We start from the raw sequence: 13,641 nt of genomic DNA on the forward strand, positions 1-13,641 counted from the left end.
ATTTGATTCGAGCATGTACAACGCGATTTTTTTTCTGCAAATATATGTACGTGTATTTGCGTGTGTATGTAAGTGTACTCGCATTTGCCTTGATTTCGCGAGAACGCATGAAAATAGAGATTAATTGGAGGAACGTGACCAGGTACGGCTCAATCGCGAGATCGTAAAACGGGTATAAAATCCTGTTACTGAAGAACCCGCGTTGGAAATGAATCGCGTTTTACACACGAAAAGATTGATGAGACCCTGAGGATGAATCATTTTTTAAAATTGCCCTGTTTGGGCATATTTTTGGTTGGTTTCCTAACGATCGGAAAATTTTTTTATTTTATGCGATTCTTATGTTCGAGTTAATTCTGCGAGTTATTCGAGGGAATTTCTTCTTATGCTTTCAAATTTTGTAAATTCTTATAGAAATTTGAACTGCCATTTAAAACTATTTTTCTTAAAATTCATGCTTTCTTTCCTCTATTTTTCTCCTTGTTTTCGTGGTAGCATGATAGTACTTACATTTATATCAAATGAAACTTACAATTCTCAATGGTATTTTTATCAAATTCAGTGCCTAATACAACAATAAAAGAGAAGCCATAAAATAGAGGGCTCTCTTTGGAAGAAATCATTTCCTCTTAGTATTTTTACGGCTAAACACTTTACTTTCCAAAAAATTTTTTTTCCGTTTCTTCTTATTATTCTTATTAAGGCAAATTTAAAGATACAAAAATGCACGAAATACTATGTGCAAAAATATATAACATACGATATGTGCACATACATGTATATATATTTAGTACTTGCTATAATATTTACATTATATAATATTGTACATGAAACAAATGTTCGGTTACGTTCCATTACTTCAGTTGCGCTTATAAAAATATGAATTTGCACAAATCCCTGTAATCTAACAAAGTCTAATTATCACATCATTCCACTCAGAAGCACTGTACGTACCACATCAAAGATTAATCATCTAATTCTTTAAATTCCCTAGACTCTAATCAGCCTATGCTCTACTCAATCCCTTTCATCTCTCGTGAAAAGAATTCTCTCTCGTCTTATCGAAAGGCCATAAATCAGCCATAATTCGCGCTTCGAATTTCCATAATCCCATCTCGACGAAAACAATAATGCAAGGCGAGCTTGAAATCATCTCGTTTCCAGTTCTTCCACCCCGGAACGTCCGACGTGACAATAAAAGATAGTTGGTTGGAGTGACACGGGCCAAGAACGATAATTCACGATGATACGCCGGGTGACCCCACCTTAATATTAATGGTCGCTCGACGACCCCGCGAAGATTAATAGACGCTCGCGATGGAACGCGTTCCCTCGCTAAGTTCTAGGGAGTGCTAGCATGATGTACGGAATGCAAAGTAACCCGCGACTCAACGTCGATCATTGGTCATTTCAAAACGGCCACTCTCTAGCCTTCGTATGGCTTCATCGATTAGGTCGTCCGTATATCGACGATTCTAGCATGTTAACGACCAACCGCTTCCTCTCTGCATCCGTGTCTGTGATCCTGAATTTACTTGTCATTTATAAACGTCTACGCTCGAGTTGTTCGTCATTTAACTTGGTCGAGTACGTTGAAATTGTTGGTGTCTTAATTAATGGAATTATTTTCGTGTTCCTCTTTTTCTGGTGAGAACTATGTAGTTTTAATAGAGGGAGATTTCAGTGAAAGTGTTATAATCGATTTCATGAGTATGTTTTGTTGATTGTGGTCATATAATTATAGATGTATATGTAATTATGTTTAATAGTTGATAATTGATATATGTACGATTCTCTACGTTTCGATCTTGTTTTTTATTAGTACGTTCGATTCGACGTTTCGCGAGCATTCCAGTTCACTTCTTCGCTAAGAAGAAGTGGAAGAAAAAAATTGATTAAAAAATTTTTAATACAAAGTATGAAATTTATAAAAACACGATTAAAGGGCTGTAAGTTAACGGTAATTGAACCACCAAAGAACGAATTGTCACGTAAAAATTAAAAATCTAAAAACAGTTTGGCAATTGCTTTGATTTGCTGAATGGTATTTTATTTTATGACACAGAGCACCTGGAATAGAATTTCTAATCGAGTAAGGCAATCGGATAAAGTCTTAAGTAAAAGTTTATATCATTCATTAACTCGTAGCTGTCAGGCGGATTTTACATATTTTTCTTACTCGAGGGCCACAATATGTAAATTAGAAAAATTTACCAAATGCCCAGTTAGATAAATTGTAAAATACAAATTAAATTTAAAAAAAACCATATGTAAATTGAAACCTGCACCATAGTATTTAAGTTTCGAAAAATATTACTTATACTTGACTACTTTTTATGTGACGATGTTATCTAAATGATTAGTTTAGTGATGATTATGAAATGTATCTGATTTTAACGATCCTCAAAAATTTAATAACACCGGTCACCGATGACCACCGTGACAGTTATCTTGTCAAATATTATACATATGCGTGTTAAATGTTATGCTATATTTTAAATATTTCACATGTAGTGGTTATACAAAATACTCGTACACCATTGGCATACTAATTAATTAAACCAAGCAAAAAGTTGACACTATAAGAATGAAACGTACATAGAATCTGATTATCCGTATATAGAATAAAACGCTTGAATTAGTAAATAACTATGTGTGTCTACACTATTTTTGCATATTACGCGCATTTGGTACACTAAATTTCAGTATATGCATCCATAAACATTCTTAGTTTATTTATGTGCAACGCAAAGAAAATAAGTAAATCAATAGAAAAACCAAAATTCCATTCTTCATCAATCCTCTTTCAACCCTAAAAACTGAAACTCCTCTTAGATCCAAATTCTCCGCAGTCTTGATCGGCAGTGGATCATTTTTCTCAGTGACTCGCAGAGATTATCATCACCGGGTGAATTTCCGAGTCGTTTTAAACTTCGTAGTCAATCGTAGTCCGAAAAGACGAGCGTAAGACCACGCGAGGTCCATCACCCGCTGCGAGGGCGCGACGAATACTCTGCGAGTCGCCTCCCGCGGCGTCAGGGCGGTCGGAGAACAATTTCCTCGTCACGCGGAAATAGTCCGCCGCTCACCAGGAGTTGTCGAAACCCGAGGCACGTGCCTCTATCCGGTTCCCACGTGCCGTTCTTCGTTGTCTCGTATTTTTGTTCTCGTCGCTGTGAATAGACCTCGAAGCATGGAACATCTCGTGATTTTGCGTAACGGGCGACGTAACAGTCCAGGCATCAGTCTATTGTCTTTCACTTACCGCCATCGTTTTCTTCACCAGGAAACAACCCTCGCTTACGATCCTTTGTTCACTGCTCCAACGAGCAACTCGTGTAAAAGAATATGAAAATAAATTTGTAACTCGAGCGGGTTAGGGAGAGTTTCTTGGGAGAGCTGAAAGTTTCTCTTTGTAGATCTTTTGGGAGATTCTGGATGTTTCTTGCGAGATGTTTGTGTGCTTTCTTTGTTCTCGAATGTAGAAGTTTCTCTTTACTTGTGTATGTAAAATTAGATTCTTGTGATATTTGCTTTTAATAAGAAAGTTTTATAGGACATTTTAAAAACGATCTCCAAAATTTTGAATTAGATATGTTATAGAAAATATAGTACATTTTCATTGGATTTTATTCTTTATCGCCAAACAATCAAATTCTTCGTAAGTAAATTGGTACCCTTGAATTTCTTTCTTACAAACGTTTACCTTTATCAAAAAAAAGGTTTTGCTAACGAACGGGTGTACGGTTAATAATTTTATGCGAAACTAGTTTTTTTATGAACATAATTAAAAATGGAACCCGAGCACAGATTTGTTTCAATCTCTAATATTAAAGGTTGAAGCAAGTAAGAATATTACAACGATTGATATACTATTAAATTTTTTGTATATTTTTACACGTTATATGTATCCTGTTACATTTTTAAATCCCGTGTAAAGGCATAAGAATCCGTAGTCTAAATATTGATAAGTATTCCGAGATTTCCTTAAATTTGTAAAAGCTTGGAACAATAGAAAAAGTTAAATTAGGGTATGAAGAGCTCAATTAGCTTACGAAGCGTGATAAAAGAAAAACTTCTGTGTTTTATATCTGTCCCATTCCTATCACATTTCGTCATTCTGCGTGCATTTCGAATTACCGTAACCTTCAATCTCTTCATGAACGACCGCAAAACGAAAAGCGGAACATTCTCCATAAAACGAGTACGCTACCTCGACGACGAGGTCGCTCATTAAGAGAATCTCGAGGATAGAAGATCGGTAAATAACACAGCCATTAAGACGTACGACTAAATTGGTGTCTGTCGAGCAGGAGGGCAGAACAAGGATATTTCACGAAACGATTCTACGGATCGCGATCGAATGAAATGTCAGCCGCGTGTTCGCGGCACAAGGCAAAAGGATCCTGGAGAAAATGCGGTAGCGGAGAAAAAGTGGTAGTCGCCAAAGACGATCGAGCCTCACGATCGTTTTCTTCGCCTATGGAAGAGGTCGGTTGATATCGCACAGACTAAACGAATCGTAGGCTCGCTTCGAGTGACACTTACGAGCCTGCGAAACGAATTAGCCGATGTGGCCGCAAAAAAATCACGACTATTCCTAGTCCTTGAGGTCTGAACTCGTCGGTCGGGTGGCAGGTGCGAGGCTGAAATATTCAAAAAAAAGTCGCTGCCTCCGTCTTTCTTTCTTGTTTGTTGTTCGTAGTAGTTCAGAGGGACTAGGAAGATCTTCGAGACAGCCAACGAATGAATATCTTGCTCGCGCTATCTGCGAACACGGCCGCGAACGAGCACGCAACGATCTCTTCGACTAGTCGTTGAGATTGTTTAATGATTCACCTGCCATCGCGATAATATTCTCAGTCGATTTGATTAGGAAGGCTGGCGAGATTTATATTTGACGATGCCACTGTTTTTACACGGAGAAACACTATATAATTAATTATATGAATGATAATGCGAAAATGGAAATTCATGATTTTTTCATCGAACGTTTTGTTTTTTTTTTTTTTTTTCATTTTTTCATGGATGATTTTGTTCAAAAACTATAATATACACGAACACCAATAATCATTGTAAAAAAATCTAAGAAGAATATGCACAATGTTCCCCCAATATGTATTACATTATCTAAATCTATTATATTCTTCCTCTTAAATTTAAAAACATTCTGCCCTTAATTTAATCATGAACAATCGTAAACTTGATCTTAGAACAAGAAAGTAAAGAAAAGGATATACATATACGATATTTCTATGTACAACTGTCTCTACATATAGCTGCTCTTCTCCTCGACTATCACGCCACACATCCTACCCCTAATTTAACCACGAATCATCACGAACTTCCTTCTCCACGTTCTATCCTTGCGTGTCCATCGAGCCTCCTAGGAACAAAGACACCAATCTAACCCATCCATTTGAGGAGCCGTGATTCGCATCGTATTCGATCGTTCGTCCCAATCGAGCGAACAACAGCCGAAGCCTTTTTCTTCCGGCGGCGTTCCGCGATACATTTCGCTTCACCTGCCACAAATGGCGGAGGCGTCGACCGACATCGAGGTCTTCCTAGGCGTCTACTAGGCCACGCTTTTTGCCCGTCTCACCAACAGACCAAAAGAACGTCGGAATATCTGCTAATACGTTTCTCAGCCAAGAGATCACCTGCCGGTTCCTTTCGTCCTTGGGTAATTGTGCCGGTCAGGATCACTGGGCCGAACAGTTCCGACTCTTCTAGCATTCGAGGTATGCCACGATTTTGAAAAACACACGGAATCCCGCTCGACCGAAAAGCCAACGTTCGAAATTCGCAGCGATTAACCCCGTAATTAGCCGGTGAAATCCGAGGAATGGAGTCGACAGTCGGAGAATGGGATTTGACGAATTCTTTCGGTAGAATGTCACGATCGTTACGTAATTCGATAGCCTTCGGTCGGCGGTATGATTTTCGGGCATTTGGGTTTAGAAATGTCGATGTAGTCTTAAGAATTTTTAATTTAGATAAATATTTAATTCGTTACTATCTTGATCTGTATCTTTTATATATAGCTATATCCATGTTAGGATAAAAAAACAAATGGTACATAAAATAAATAATTTCTTTAATTTTATCAAACATCTACATTAAATTATCAAAAAATGTAGATAAATAAGTAATATGTAAAAGTTAATGGATTTTCAGAGGACCTTCGCCAGAAAAAAGCAAAACTCTAACGAATACGTTGAAAATAAAATATGTTGCTTAGGTAAAATTTATGTTAGAATATGAAATTTAATCGACGAAGAGACAATCGCTTATTAAGAGATATACATATACAATTTACAAATCTTATTCTAGAATATCTTGTTAAAATAGACTGTAGCATCCTTCTACATAATTACGAGGCATGATTTAACTGAAATGTTATTTAGAAACATATTACATTCCTAATATAAAGAACTTGATATAAAATTCCTGAATTAATTTCATATCTTGAAGAACCACTTTGATCTCAGGATAAACACGTATTCTGATCATGTGATTCCATTTCAGGTTAAAAAACCAAGTATAGACACAGTAGCAAAGAATATACAGAGCGGTCCGTAATTCATGGAATATAAATAGAGTCAGGGAGTATCTATGGGTCAAAGTAAGACAAAAATAAAAAATAGCAAAATTGCATTTGGCCTTTGAGAAAATCGAGTTTGAAAGTTCGTGAAATATACGTAAATTTGCTTAAATCCTAGCTAGACAGGAGTAGATAATCGATAGAATGAAAATGAGCCGAAAATGTAGAACAACATTTTTCTTCCGAAGTCTCACTTTCGAAAACATTAAATTTGAAAATTTGTATAGTGACACATTAAAATTCCATTTTCTCTAAACCGAAGCCTTGAGCGACAAAATTTTATTTTTCATTTTCAACTGTAATTTTCAACTGTATTTTCCCATGTAAAATAATCGCTTGTCAAATGTCTAACCGGAAATTGGTCAAATTCGCGTATACTTCACAAACTTCCAAACTCGATTTTCTCAAAAACGAAGCCTCCAACGCAATATTATTTTTTATTTTTATCCTATTTCGAGCCATAGAGTCTCGCTAACTCCAATTGTGTTAAATTGCGAATCACCCTGTATAACAAGATTAACAAAGAATATAGACAATAGCAAGACCAAAACATAGTAGAATCTCAAAAATTTACGACTTTGCACGAAGAAACAAGAATCACGGAGCCTTCAAAGGACTCCCAAGAGATCAGAGCAATCTGACGAAATAGCTGACCGCAATTAAACCGACGTGCCTTAAATCAAACTTGCGCAGCTCCCGGACCGATCGTAATTCGGCGATTGCCTTGTTTAATTATGCGGAATGATACATCGTCGATGGGCTTATGTAAAATAGCCAATTAAAATGAAAAGCTTCCACTTGGTTTCCAGCAAAGCCTTTTATCAACGGGGCAGGATTTAACAGCGCGTCTTCCGCGTCTTCACTGACCGGCGAATTCGAAATAAGGATTCTTTATGTACGGATGGAAATTAATGGGACGATAAAGTCCCCGTTAAGTTTGACTGGTCTCGCATCGAAAGAGCCGATAAAGGTATTCCATCGACAGGAAATGAATTAAACGAACCTCGTAACAACACTAACAATGACATGCAAGAGGTCTTTCATCTTTCTCTTATTTCATAGCTCGAAAATTTCCGACTTCGTTCGGTTCTTTGGTTTCCCGCGTATACTAATCGAAAGGCAAGTCACGAAACGCGAAAAAGATCCAACGATACGAGGGAATTTTATCTCGAGCGGTTCGTGATCTTGATGGTCAGAATTTTTCGGATGCCGGCGTTGCAAAAGCATCTTTAAAGCCGCATGCCGCGTTCGTTCTCTGGTTTAACGATGTTACGCAACGAGACACGCTCGTGAACCATGCCATATGCAAAATTTGTGAGTATATCGAGTTGTTAATAAAACACATAATTGGTAACGATTATGTAAGTTCAACGGCCTCGATCGATCCGTTATCATTCATTTACGTTTTCTTAAATGTCCCGCTTTGTACGCTGTTGGCGACCATAATTGCCTTACCGTGAATTTCTGTCAAAAAGGAAGGACGTAAATCGGCACCCAGGACCGCACAGAGATTCGGTACCGAGATCGAGAAAAATATTCAAACGTTTGAAAAGGTAAAAAGTCGAAGATTATTTACTTTAATTAGTACGTAAGGAATATATAGGTCAAGATTCTGCTTCTTATTTTTTCAAAGTAAGCAGACTCCGATAAATATTTAATTGATTTAATAAGTTCAGTACTTCACAGAAGCATATTTTAAAATTCTTCATCGATGCATTTGGAAGAATACAAAAACGAGTTGGTGTGACAATCTAGCCAGTTTCATTTTTTAACCATCGTATCATTTTTCTAAATCCTACATTTAGAGAATTTTCCAAATGTTTCGTGTTGTTTACATTCTTACTTGATATTTTGAATAAATTGATACTGAAAGAAAGTGATTTTTAACTAACACGAAATACGAAATAGCCATTGAAAAGAAACGATAACAATTTATCCATTCTTTGAATATCGTAATATTTCGTTATGATATTATTCGCAGTTTATTAACAATTTTTTCCAGTCATTTTTAATAAATATCAAGGTATCAATAACTATCCCTTCGATGACACGATGCTGCTTTTTGCATCATGCCACACACGTTCTTCATCCCATCCCCCAGACGATTTAACGTTTACACGCGTGCCCCAATTTACTGGAGCCTGCCCGAGATTACTTGAAACTCATCGAGGACCTCGCCCCGTCGTTTAAACGACGCGCTCCTTTTTACTGTCTCTGGGGGAACACCGCCACATCCACCTGCGGATGACAATCTATTACGAAGAGGCGTTCCCCGTGGATTCCACCTCGACCACCGTATGTCGGGAGGCTCTCATCACGAGAGTTTCACCTCGAGTACGGTCTAACAGCGATTCCCAATTTTCCCTCCGATTTCCAACCCTATCTTTTACGTTTCAGAGAGTTGCCATTCCTATTTTGGTTGAAAAACAAAGCGAGCTTTCGTTTAAAGTTGGAATGGGAATTACATAGGATGGTGTAAGGGGAATTTGCAAATTTTGAATTCCTTTATACTATTTTCTATTGTTATTTTTATATTTTATATATTATATTTTTATATTGTTATAGAACTCAGCAAATCTTCCTTTGGAATTAAAATGAGAACCGAGGAATTGTGAAAGTAATTCGGAAACTTTTAATTGTTATTTTTATCACCTTTACAGTTTCAATTCAAGAGGATTAAGGACGTTTTCGAAATTGCGAAAAATGTTTAATAAGCCGTGGGAATTACAGCTATATGCGTTTCGAAAATTGAAGGTTCAGTATAAATTACATATTGCAGGCAAAAAAAGGTCCGTAAAGGAAAATAAAATTCAATGTTACTTACTTTATTTTGAAATATATATACTGGCATATGGTTTCCAATATACAGCGTGAAAGTGATTATCAGATGAATCGTTTTTATTTGTCGAGGATTACAGAGGAATTTATCGTAACAATAAAATCCACTTAATTCACTGGTTTTTACACGTCTTGTCGAAAGAAAGTAGGTTGGCTGGGAAATTGTAAGAGATTTAAAATGAAACCGATGCTGAACACGCTGTTGACGAAGTGCGGTTGAGAATCACTTTCCGAACTTAATATAATTTAATGATCTACACAGAACAAATCTAATACTCGTAAAATCCTAATAAAGGTATCGGCAGGAGCATAAAACGGCAATAATAAACCTAGATACTCGAAATTATGGATAATTATGGTTCATTTAACAAGATACATCTATGTAAAATGTTCTTATCCATCGAAATGTCGAAATGATTAATTGAATACAATTGTAGAAGCCTCCTCGGATGATGTTAGTAGTACATATAGTATTACACGTATGAAAAGTATTTCGGCAAATTATCCAACATACGGTATAATTGATTTTTTAATTCCAAAGGAGATTTCTTCTTATAATCTGTCTTTCTAAAATTTATCATTTAAAGAATCACCTCTTGCTAATCTTTCTCCATCGAAATTCCGTCACATCTTACGTTCTTTATCTTCAGTTCTAACATTAAATTAAAGTATTCCTTTGTATATATTATAAATTAATTGTAATTAATTGCAATTAACTAGCTTAAGATATTTTTACTTTACCTAAATTATAAATTCCAATATTCACATTAATATATCAATTTATTCGTAATTTCTTACATACGTAAATAGTATTTGCACGTATTCCTATTCTCCAATGAAGCGTTTTTGAAACAGGCTCTACACTTCATTTTCACAGTGTGTATCAACTTCTTGTAGTCATATAGAAATTCTATAACAAATACAGTAGTCTACAAATAGGTATCTTTCGTATCCACTGTAACAATATTTCTCCGAATTCAGCACAAACATAAATTTCTCCAAAGATCTGTTTGAAAGATGCTACTAAAGATAAATTGAATCATAGAATTAAAATGAAGCACGTTTCACGCGTCACCGATAAAAGTACCGCTATCTGCGGGCGAAAAAAAGTGGCATCGTCGTTTTCGCGGAATTTTAACAGCACGCGCGACACCTGCGTGCGCGTTACAAACGAACGGGTAAAAAGTCGCAAGCTTTCTGGCTGCTGGTCGGCCGTTAGGTCTGAGATGAAATCCTGGAACAAGGGCAGGTACCGTTATTTCGCAGCGTGAGGCGCGTGCCCGGCGTCAGCACGCTTTCGCCTTTCGACCGCCACCTTTTTCCATCTCGGCCCACGCAGACACATAGACGCTCGCCAGAGATGACAATGGATAAAAATTTCGCCGGCACCCCCCCCCCCCCCCCCGTGAGTTTGCCCACGATCGAACCACAGAAGCGTTGGAGCTAACGTTCGACCACCTGTCGAGAGAAAGCTCGTCGCTCATACTTTGTGCCCTCTACTTCGAGATACACGGATCGCAACCAGAAGGTTTGCCAAAAGCTGACCAGCTTCGACTTGTGGGATTTCAAGTTTCTATGCAGGGAATTCGGAGAAGTTGTAACGAGAAGAAAAGACGACCTTTTCTTCTTTTCTTTGAAAATTGAATAGATGATGTTGCAAATCCTTTTTTCTAAATTTACCTCGAAATTCCCTATTGTCAACGTAATATTCTTTTAAAAAATGAACTCATGAAGATAAGTAATTGGTTTTTTAAGATTTAAACGTTAAAATCGTACGTGTCTTATGTAATGAAATTGAGAAATTAAGAGAAAGCGGAGTTGATTAGTTTAGTTTCTGGGAGATTCATACAGGTGTTTTGAATAACTGAAACGTTTTTCGAAAAATAAGAAATGGTTGTGTCAATCTGAAGATTACACGAAAATATCGACATGAAATATAATCAGATGATATGTATGGCATATGATATATGCGCCAATCTATGTTTGATTTTCAATTATGATCATAAAAAGGATTTTGATTTACTTAATTCTAATTAAAATCACGAGAAACTACTTTGATTTACTCTAGTGATTCAAAATGACACTTGAAGCGCATCACGATAACTAATATCCGATGAAAGCCACCTTAAGCCGTCAGAAATAATAAAGAATTTTTCATAATACAATAAAAAATTGGTACGAAACGGAAGAGACAATAATTCCATCATTAGCTAAAAAAAAAGCCAAGTTCCATAATATTCAATAATCTTGTCGTCGCTTGATATTGTTATTTAAAACTAAACAGCCCAGCAGAACTACAAGCAGAATCAGAAACCAAGGAGTCGTAAAAATCACGCATTACGGAGAAAAAAGGAATTGGCTGAAATCACGCGACGAAAGAAAGGAAGAAAAAATTATAGTCGAATCGCAGAGAGTGTTTGGCATGATTCTCGACCAGTCGATTGCTCAGAGTGTTCCATTGGCCAGATAATGGTCAGGTAACAACTCGAGTAATCTGCCTACGCAATTTTACTGGATCAGCTCGGGGCGGCGTGGCTCGTCGACCTCCGTTCGTTCGTCGCGCACACGTTTCATTTGCACGAACACGCTCGTGTAGATACGGTGCACCGCGCAGCGGCGTTCTGCGTGCAAAAGTCAGCGTGAAGTCGTAACGATCAGGTCGCCGTGGACACGCACGTTCTGGCCCCAGGTTCTCCCACACGTGTGCCAATAGAGGCGAAACGATGTAATTTTCAGTGCAATTTGCGGATGAAACGGGGAAAAGTCATGACAGACGGGTCAGTCAGCGGGATTCAGTCGCTTCGAGGATAAAATGACAGAGTTCTGACTCGAAAAATTGCTTTCACTGCGAGTATTTCATTTCAATTTGAATTTACTATTGTTAATTGAACGTAGTAACTGGAAATTTAATTGAACGACAGACCAAGTTGGTAATTTATCGACTGGAAATTCTGTAGATTCAAGAAATAAAATAACTTTGTTCCTTATAATTAATTCTATAATCACGATCGACAAATGGTAAACAAACTATGAAATATTGCTAAAAACAAGTAGGTCTTAAAATTTTATATAAATGTTGATATCTCTTGTCAGTTGCAATTTTATAATATACCGCGGAATGACGCATTTGCCATTTTGTCCTTGATGGGAGACCTGGACAAAAAGAAAGAAACGCAAGTGAATTTGTCCTCGATGATTTACTCGCGTTACTCTTTACGATGCAAGAATTTTTGCGTATTGAATGGTTAATTTTTCGACTCAGCCGACATTAATCACATAAGCTCGGGGATCTCGTAACGTAAAACGTCGTCATCATCCACGTAAGACGACTTTACCACGCGTAAAGTACTTTGTCCAAAAGGTATACAAAGCTCGTGGAGTAGTTGGAAACTCGTGTCCTTCCACGTGCACCTGACGTCTGACATGAATTTGGATTTTTATTCGCCGGACCCCCGTGGATACCTCATGCGCACCGAATTCACCGCCAATTGAAATACGTCCAATTATTCGACCAACTACTGGCCAAATCCCTTTACGTCCACGTGGATAAGAAGTGTCCACCGGCTCCGATCGTCTCGTCTTTTTTACGCTCCGGGACGATAATTCGCCCAGACGCGACGCGACGCAACGAGGCAGCCAGAGGTAACGTGGTATCTGTCGCTAACGAACCGGTAAGACAACGACGCGAACCGTAACGTCGCCGCGTAAAGTCGAATGGAAACGAAGGACCGTAAAGTTACCAAGTGACAGCGGTACTAAAATCAAGAGACCGTGCATTAGCGCAAGGGTAATGGTCACCCCGAAGCTCTGCGAGCATCGTAGGAAGGTAAGCTGAACACGCAGGAGACAAAAGATGACGCGATTAAACTGCATCTAAAACCCGACGACGCGACGCGACGCTATGACTGTCTTTTCCAGTGCACGGTACCATTTAAGGAATATTCCAAATTACATATGTTGGATTTTCATTTGATTCTTAACATTTCTCTTGTCTTATTCAAAATTGGTTTTAGAATGCCATATTTTACAGTTGAAATTCTTGACGAACTTTTCTGTTTTTATATTTTTAATTCGGTTCTCAATAGAAAAAGGTTAGAATGTTCTATATTCAGCGCGAGTTATGCGTTATATTTTAGAATCGACGAGAATTTTTGAATTCGATGAGTTACAAATTTGTTGTTTAATTTAGAATTTTA

The 13,641-nt window shown here is 37.5% G+C and overlaps 1 long non-coding RNA gene across 1 annotated transcript in view; it reads left to right on the forward strand.

The window, feature by feature from the left end:
* Positions 1–3,211: 3,211 nt before the first annotated feature.
* Positions 3,212–13,641, forward strand: part of LOC117215655 — a 57,406-nt gene continuing 46,976 nt past the window's right edge. The window contains exon 1 of the long non-coding RNA XR_004489172.1: positions 3,212–3,336. This is a non-coding gene — a long non-coding RNA (uncharacterized LOC117215655). The remainder of the gene's footprint in view (positions 3,337–13,641) is intronic.

This window comes from Bombus bifarius, unplaced genomic scaffold (genome assembly GCF_011952205.1).
Source record: "Bombus bifarius isolate JDL3187 unplaced genomic scaffold, Bbif_JDL3187 scf7180000009761, whole genome shotgun sequence".
NCBI lineage: Eukaryota > Metazoa > Arthropoda > Insecta > Hymenoptera > Apidae > Bombus > Bombus bifarius.